Below are 8221 nucleotides of genomic sequence, written 5' to 3' on the forward strand. Positions count from 1 at the left end.
AAGCTAACCACCAGCTGGTTGGTTGGCTTCACTCTACTATATAAAATACAATATAACAGGAACACCATCAGCCCACAGACACAGCTTGTCTGATTTTTCTCTGTTCCCTTTGAATGGCTTTTATGTCCTTGCTTCATCTATAACTATTTTATCTTGCACAAGCATAAGCAAACGCGCACGCGCGCACACACACACACACACACACACACACACACTGCTGCAGTGATCTCCTACGCAGCAGCAGGGAAACACCAGTGAGAGGAGGAAAGGACAGTAGTGTCTCCCAACAACACCGTCATCCTTTTTTCACATTTTGCCATTTATGGCCTCCACCCACTCCACCCACCATCCTCACTCTCTCCCTCTCCAACAGACACACACACACACACACACACACACACACACTCACTCACTCACTCACTCACTCACTCACTCACTCACTCACTCACTCACTCACTCACTCACTCACTCACAGACAGTCAGTAATGAAGTCACAGGACAAACATCTGGAGCTTTCTTCCTGAGGATAGATGGAATTCTAACTACAATTAAAGCCGCAAGCGGCGATGATTGGGCCCTCGCGACTCCACGCCACCGCGGGGCCTTAGGCACGCGGGGGCTGTGGTGAGAAGGGAGAAAAACCCTGGCAGGAGCAAAAAAACGCAATATTTCGTTCATCCACCAGGGGGCGGTAACCAGATGTAGGCAGATGAGCTCAGGGGCGGACCTTCATCACACACGTGAAGTTTCGAGCAAATCGGAAAATGCATGAAGGAGTTATGATGAGTTGATGGTTCATCCACCAGGGGGCAGTAATGGGATGCGTGCAGGTGTGTTCAGGGTCAGCCCCTCATCACACATGTGAAGTTTGGAGTGAATCGGACAAAGCATGAGGGAGTTATGAGCAGTTAATGGTTCATCCACTAGGGGGCAGTAATGGGATGTGTACAGGTGTGTTCAGGGTCAGTCCCTCATCACACATGTGAAGTTTCGTGGAAATCGGACAATGTTGATGTAAAATATGCCACTTCCTGTTTCCACTAGGGGGCAACATGAGTGAGATCGCCTATGAGCATATGGAGACGTTGAGGTCGTGACCCTGGACCTGTGTACCAATTTTCATGATGATACGAGTTCAATAAAGCCATCAAGAGGGCAAACGTATTGTCATGGCGAGGAATTGACGCCGCGTCGCCACACGGACGCCATTACTCGTAGCTTCACAGCGTTCATGATGGAGCTTCACCACCTTAGTCTGCATGTTTTAGAAGTGGAATGAAGTTGATGGGGTGAACTATGTGCCATCTGTACACGTTAAGGTAAAACCTGGCCACTTCCTGTTACCACCGGGGGGCGCTATGAGTGACGTAGGAAATTAATATATCGGGACGTTCAGGGCGGAGCCGTCATCATGTCTAGCAAGTTTGAAGCTGATCGGATAAAGCATGTGGGCATGAGAGCTGTTCGAAGGTGAAATGGCGAGCAAACGAAAAGTCGCCAAAATCCTCAAGGCCCCAGAAGCCACGCCCTTTGACGTAGAGACCTGCGGAGCACAACTTTTGATCAGAGTGGCATCTCGGTGGTCTCCAGCCAATTTGAAGTCAATCGGACAAAATCTGTAGGAGAAGTTAGATCAAACAGGTCAAAAGTTCAAATCAAAATGGCCGACTTCCTGTTGTGATTTCACCATGACATAAGAGGCTTTTTTGTGCGTCTTGCCATGTTCTATAAGCCCACCAAATTTCATGCGTCTAGGTGACACACAAAGGCGGGGCTGATGTTTTGAAATTTTCTAGGGGGCGCTATTTAGCCATTTGGCCACGCCCATTTCCAACGACTTTAAAATATCAAATTTTTCGCCAGTCCTGATGTGCATGCCAAAATTTACGCGTTTTGGGGCATGTTGAAGCTTCCAAAAATGCGATCCTTTTGAGAGAAAAAGAATGAAAGAAAGAAAGAAAGAATAATAATAAACAGAGCAATTACAATAGGGCTTTCGCTGGGCGACTTGCAGTCGCCGCTCGGGCCCTAATGAAAAGGAAAAGAATAAAAAATAAACTGTGTTGTGTCAAAGGGTAAAAAGTCTCTGGTGGTTTATTTCATGTCTCTATCTGCTTCAGAGGTTGAGACATGCAGGTTTTAGTCAAGGTCAAGTCTGAAGTCTGAGGTCTGAAAGATCAATACTAATCTTATGTCTCTATGCTGAATATGAAGCCAGAGTGTGGGGACAGCTATCTTATTTTAGGAAGGATGAAAGAACAGCTGACTCCCTCTGACTGACTCCTATGTCATTTGTTAATTTCTACAAAAAAAGCTGAAATTAAGCAAATGTTACAATTGATACTACGACACAAGTGGTTAGCACTGTCGCCTAGTGATCTGGGCCTGGGCCTTGCTGTGTGGAGTCTGCAAGGTTTTTTTTTTTACTTCCTCCACAGTCCATAATTATGCACAACAGGTTAATTTGTGTTAATTGGCCTCTATATGTTAGCCGTGAGATGGGCTGGTGACCTGTCCAGTTTGTACCGCACCCTCACCCAATTGACCATGGATGGATGGATGGATGGAAGATGCAGATCATAAGGCCTTAGTTTCACCCTGATAAACTACCAAATGTCCTACCTGATGCCCTCTATTGAGAATCCATTATTTAGCTTTTTATACACGCAAATCCCTGCTGTACAGGGACTCCATCCACCTTACTGAACCGCCTCACTAAACTACGGATCAACCCGGCACTGGTTCAATGGATTAGAGCAACATGATACTTTTCAAATACGCGGTTGCCTTGGTGGCTCACCTGACAGATTCCAACAGCCAACCAATAAATTTAAACTGGTCATCAGGCATGCAAGCTAAATAACAGGCACCACACAGTCCTCACTGTTATATCTCCAAACTCACTCAGTCAGATGGAAAGCTGTTATATTATAGGGTCCCTCCAGCAAGGACAAACTGCCATCAACATTATCAACGAGACACAGTGTTTTAATTGTGTAGCCTTCAAATAGTTTGAACAATTTACATCCATTCCTTGTGTTGTTTTTAACTGTAGGCCGATTTTTATGTTTTTAACTTCTTAATTTCTGAGAGTCACATCAAAGATGAATTTCCACCCCTCTTTCAATGGACAATAAAGTTTTTCTGATTCTGATCCAAACTGTCAAACGAGGCACGTGTCCGGCTGTGTCATTTTTACCCTGAGAACTGAATATGGGTGGTGGTGCTGTGGTTGAGGGAGATTACAGACCTCTGAGCTCCAAACCATGGGAGGAGATCTGCTGCACAACAGGCTATAGAAAGACTGCAAACCACAGGCCTGTCATCAAAATACATACAGCCAACTGCAAACCAGTGAAACCAGTGAAGGAAAAAAATACAGTACTGCTGATATTTTCCTGGAATACGAAATTCAAAGTGAAACGTGTTTGTCCACACAGTTTCATCACAAAGTCTGTTTTAAGAGCAGCTACGAGTCGCTGGAGGTGGATCCCCTGTACCACAGTTTTATCTACGTAGACTCTGTTTTAAGCCCTCTAACCTCCTGTTGGAACAAACTAATGTTTGCAGTATAAATCTTTAAAGTAAGCAGCCTAAGAGATTCAAGCATTGTCAAATGTCTGTCATCTGATTTCAATTGCAACAAATCAATCCATCATTTTTGTTGCTATCCCACCAACAACCTTTGTCAAGACCCCTTGGAGTCCCCCGGACCCTGGTTTGGCAAGTATCCCGCCTGTGTTGGATGGGCTGACTGATTCTGAATCCCACTGAGATGGGGGCTATTATGCAACACTCAGAGCAGCTCTTGAATGCTGATGATGTCCTGGAACCCAGGAGGGGAAGGTGGAAGAAGATCAAGCAGCAAAGTGAGAGGAAACTGCATATTCATGAAGGTGGAGCTAGAGATCCTCAACTGTGAAAGAAAACTGTTAGTATGTCTTTAAAATCCCAATGGGGAATATTAGTCCAACTTTATTCTAACAATAAACAGAAAATATATCACAGACATTAACAAGCATAAAGCCAGATAATGCTGATTTATACTGACATCAACACCCTATCAAATGTCATTGTTAATATCATGAATACATCACTGTGCTTGTGTCATCAGAGTCCGACCTCAGAGGAATCACGATGTAATGACCTTCGCTAAAGGTGTCACCCTGTCAGGTGGATGTCCACCACACCTCAGGGTCACATCTGTCTCCTGTCCTGAGGGGACAAAGCCCGTATGAAAAACACCCGCACAGAGACTCACCAGAGGCGGCTGAACGCTGTGACAATGTCCCGGTGCTGAGGCGCCGATCAGGAGGCGATGAAAACAGAAAAGTTGGTAGGTCCGCCGACAGGAGACGACGCGTGACCTTCCCACGCGCAGATGCGGACGTCGCGCGCCGCTGGATCGGTCGGAGCGGTGCACAGCTGGACGGCAGGATGGATCCTGTTCGGACAGAGAGAACAGCAGCTCTGGTGGATGACACGGTGCGGAGCTGCCGGAGTGTCCGATACTCTGCTGCCTCTCAGCAGGTTTGCTGCTGCTGCTGCATGCCACTGCATGTCCATACTGAGGGGCTGGGGCGACATCTAGTGGCAGGAGGTGAGTACACAGCCTGCCAGCTGCAGCTTCAGGGGAGGAGGAGCGCCTTGATGTGACAGAAGGAAAGTAGGTGAAAATAACAACAGTAGTATGACTTGACATGAAACTCAAGATTCCCCTTTGCCTTTCAGCATATACATCTTGGGTTGCCACTTCCAGGATATTAAAACAGCTGTGCCCTACTGTATGTTGGTACTTTCTAAAATAAACATTTTAGAAACCTGTACATTTTAATGTGACAATTTCCCCGCCTGTCCAGCACTATACAGTACTATATTTTTTGTGACTTTACACAAATGTCTTTCTTTCTTTTTTTAATTAATTAAACCACCAGAGGCATGTCAGCTATGTTTGTTTGACCAGCCTTCAGATATTCTATGAATAAGGTGGTGTTGTATTTGTATGCATTTTGTAACAAATGAGGCACAAGGCATAAGGGTGGGAATGAAAATCAAAGACAAGTTTACTAATGTAACCAAGAAAAAATAGTGTGAGGGCTCTGCGGGTTCAGTTTATATTACAAATGAACCATGCCATGTTCGTCATTTGTTAATAAAAGACAGTTAGACAAATATCATACGATCTTTTTGAACTATTCATGAAGTCAAAGAACGTGATTCTTTAAGTGTTGCAGGCCAATACCACAACATAGGCCTACCTTTACGGTATTTCTAGTGAACAGTCTTGGTTTAATAGTATAACACCCTAGTGATTATAACACCCTATTAATTTGGTGGGAGATAACGTTTACAATTGTGTGATCAGCAATGCAACCTTTGATGAGACAGCATATTTAGTCAATTGTTATCATCAGTTGTCTGATTAATGCTAACTCAGACTCTATCTCACCCGACAGGACTTTCTTAAGTGTTGAAGTTTAGATCTGGATCAGATGACTTGGAAGAATACATACTTTTATTGTGTGGCTTATATGAGTCCCAAATACAATTATGCCAACACTAATGGTTCTCTAATGTGCAAAGGGAATTGTCCACTCTCAGACACTTAGCAGTTTTTCAGTTCTCAGTAAGGTGTAAAGTGCAGCAGTGTAAAATGCATCTGTATGAGCATCCCATTCCTTTTCCTGTATCAGAACACAGCAGAGATCAAATTCAGTTTAATCACACGGGAATTGGCTTTTGGGGGCACATTCCTCTCTATAGGGTCAGTTCATCCATGTCTGTGGTCATGATGATGATGGTGATGATGATGATGATGATGATGAGACACTTTATTTCAGATACAATTGGGTCCATGTAAAGCAATAAAAAACAAACACAAAAACAGCACAGACAGCTTAAAAATCAAACAAGAGTTCTTACACCAGAGATAAAAAAATATATAGACTTTTCCAATATTTCCAAAAGCATGAGAAATACTTTACATCACTTAATTTAATCACAATAAGGCCTCTTATAACTTAATTTCATGACTCCCTTAGTCTACACATAAATCCCAATGTAGCATGGAAGGTGGGTACATCACTCACAACAAACATTTTACTGGTCCATCTGGGGAGTGTAAGAAATAACCTAAAAGCCTCATTAACCTACAGTATATGCCACTTGGAGTGTCTTCATAATTGCCTTGCTAAAAATGCACCACAGGGGGCGGTGTTTAACTCAGTTAGTAGAGCACCTGCCCAATGTGTTGAGGCTACAGTCAACACTGCAGGCGACCCCGGTACGAATCCCCCCCCTCTCTGCCTCCCATTTCCTGTCTCTCTCTCAACTCTCTGGCCATTAAAACATAATGCATAACCCCCCCCCCAATGAGGAAGTATAGGGAAGGTGAGCTTCTGATCCCCTTTGGTCCTAACAATCATTACTACACTCTTTTTTGAGTTGTGCTTAAAATCATACAGTGTGCCATATGTAAAGCATACACTCAGAAGCTGCTGAAGACCTGCAGCACTGCTTTGGGGCCAGTACCACCACATCATCAGCATACATCATGTGGTTAATACAGTTCTCCTCCACCAAACAACCGGTTCTACACTCGTTTAACTGATTAGAAAGATTGTCTATGTACAGGTTAAATAGTATCAGTGACAGAATACCACCATGGCGAAACCCATTAGGTATAAGGGTGTGGAGATCCTCCTTCCCCACCTAGCTTGCATAGTTTGATAAGATTATCAGAACTGCACCTTGCTTTGTCATGATTGATGCATTCAAACTCGAGATGCATCCAAGAAACACATAAACATAGTGGCATTACATCTTCTATACTTGCCGACAATTTCTTTAAGTGCATAAATCTGTAAATAAATCAGTGCCATGTTTTTTCTTAAAACCAAACTGGTTGTCAGAAGTTGCAATGTATTCTTTAAGCCTTTCCATAAGGATGCTTTCAAGTATTTTGGACGGTATGCTTGCCAGTGCAATTGGTTTATAATTCTCCATGCTTGTTAATTTACCAGTTTTTATTACTGACTGCTGGCACAGGACAGATAACATTGATTCAAGCAATATTCCAGGCAATATTCCTTTCCTATTACTATATTCCTATATGCCTTAAAAAACAGAACAACAGCACTGACACCCTATGGCTAGCATACTACTGTTCTGTTGTTATTTGGTCTTGAGATTGTCTTCTTCGCCATACATGTCTGGAAGTGTGTACATCAAAATAAGGCGACCTCCCATCACACCATTGTCTTCCTTTGCTCTTATCTTGTGTGAATTCCAGGTTCTCACCAAGTTCATCCTGAAAAAAACAAAACATTAGACACAAGCTAAGGTTTAATTTATTGTGCATACAATAGAGGCCATACATATAATAATAGGCTATACACACAAGTATGTGAAATAAATGTTTTTGTTAATGGAGGAATGTCAGTATTAGTTTATTTCTAGGCTAATAAGTTTTTTATTTTTACTGGTAGGTGGTACCTGCTCTGCTTAAAACTGTAAAGACTTGGATGTTTACTGTACAAAGCTGAGCACTACTGATGTTAAGTATAAAATATTGTTGTTACTGTTCTAAATTTAATTGTGGTGATGGTGCTTAATCTTATTAAAATGTAATTAGTATTAAACCGGAAAATACTCCCACCCCTGGGCACAGCAGAGGAGATTATGCTGCAGGAGAAAAGTTTTGATATTTCAGGAGATAAGTGCTCAATATTTGAAATATAAAATATATGAAACTATATCTAGATACATTTTGAGAATCCATGGCTGACCTAGTCTTTCCTCATGCTTGATGTCCATCTCCATTTCTTCCATCATCTCAGCAGTGAGTTTCTGCTGTTTGCGCCGTCGGTAGAGAATCACCAACGCTGAAAGACAAAACCAGACCGGCAAACAGAGAGTGTTACACCAATGAATGGTTCTGTTGTCTGGGACTGAAACCCTCAGGACAGCTAGAGCTGCAGCTCAGCTGTCACTTTTATGATGCCCACTAGCAATCCAGCAGCGTTATTCCCATGACCCACCGGGCAGCGTCTGGGAAACTGAAACTAGGAAATGCTGGGCAAGCCGACCACTAAATAATAATATCAAAATAACTATAAAGACAAAACAATATATTTATCAAAAATGGACTGTAAACTGCCTCGTTTTTGCTGAGAGGCTATTCACTTCTGTGTGTGAACAAAGACGGAGAGACACTAGTTGT

General features: G+C 43.0%; 1 protein-coding gene across 1 annotated transcript in view; it reads right to left on the reverse strand.

Annotated features, from left to right (window-relative positions):
- The window catches only part of rerg (RAS-like, estrogen-regulated, growth inhibitor), a 41900-nt gene extending 37323 nt beyond the window's left edge, over positions 1–4577 (reverse strand). The window contains exon 1 of the mRNA XM_085769018.1: positions 4262–4577. The gene's annotated coding sequence lies outside the window, so the exon portion shown is untranslated. The remainder of the gene's footprint in view (positions 1–4261) is intronic.
- Between the last annotated feature and the right edge of the window lie 3644 nt (positions 4578–8221).

Source organism: Trachurus japonicus, chromosome 23, assembly GCF_045865225.1.
Source record: "Trachurus japonicus isolate A0001 chromosome 23, Traja_1.0".
Lineage (NCBI taxonomy): Eukaryota > Metazoa > Chordata > Actinopteri > Carangiformes > Carangidae > Trachurus > Trachurus japonicus.